We start from the raw sequence: 836 nt of genomic DNA, 5'->3' as shown, positions 1-836 counted from the left end.
TCCTGCGATTGTTTGTCATGATGGGAGAGGGAGCGGTGTGGAATGTGCACTTTGACGAGCAGGAGGAAGTGTTGCTCTGACCCGAGTCAGAGAACAGAGGTCAGGGATTAAAGGAATCTAATGAAAAGCAGCACTTCTGCTTAGGACGTTCAATAGCAACTGCAGAAACCCGATGTGTCGAGCAGTGTATCTGGAAAGAGAAACAGAGATAATGTTTTAAATATGGAACATTTCTGATGAAGAACTCGAGTTTCCCAAGTCTAATCAAATTACCGGCCTCGTTTGCAAAATAGTTTTTTGAACTTTGAGCGAAAATTGTTCCAGCAGTAAAGCATTCATAACGTAGTCAGCAGGATTCGGACCTACGTGGTGAAACGCCAAGGGATTCCGAATCCATCGCCTTAACCACTCGGCTATGACTACAGACCGCAGACTTAGCTTGACCATTGATCAATTTAGCTGTGATCTCATTGAAAGCTGTCGCTGACTTGATGAGCGAAATGCTTCCATCTCTTTTCATACCTTTGCTGTCATTTGTAAGGTGCGAGATAAAATTGTAAAAGAACAAAAACACAAAGTTAGGAAAAGATATTTTCAGCCAAACTGAGTCAGAATTATTTCTTGAAAGGAAAATCACACTTGGCAATTTGCTAGATCTCTTTGCGAACATGACCAGCAGAGGTAAGCAAGAGAGCTATTGATCTGAGTATTCTTGGACCTGAAGCAAACAAAGGTTCGTGACATATTCATTTCTTTTTCTGGCGAACGAAATGTTCTATCCTGATGGTTACAGTGAAAGAGATGGTTCCCAATAAAAGACAGAGATTAATCAGAGA

The 836-nt window shown here is 41.4% G+C and overlaps 1 non-coding gene across 1 annotated transcript; it reads right to left on the bottom strand.

Annotated features, from left to right (window-relative positions):
* Positions 1–341: 341 nt before the first annotated feature.
* Positions 342–423, bottom strand: trnap-cgg (transfer RNA proline (anticodon CGG)). The gene has a single exon. It is a non-coding gene; the product is annotated as a tRNA-Pro (tRNA).
* Positions 424–836: the final 413 nt, after the last annotated feature.

The sequence above is a fragment of the Chiloscyllium plagiosum genome, unplaced genomic scaffold (genome assembly GCF_037043375.1).
Source record: "Chiloscyllium plagiosum isolate Xiang-an unplaced genomic scaffold, Cpla_swu_hap1 HiC_scaffold_18, whole genome shotgun sequence".
Lineage (NCBI taxonomy): Eukaryota > Metazoa > Chordata > Chondrichthyes > Orectolobiformes > Hemiscylliidae > Chiloscyllium > Chiloscyllium plagiosum.
Note: the sequence above shows the minus strand (reverse complement) of the source record. Positions and strands in the feature narration are given on the sequence as shown.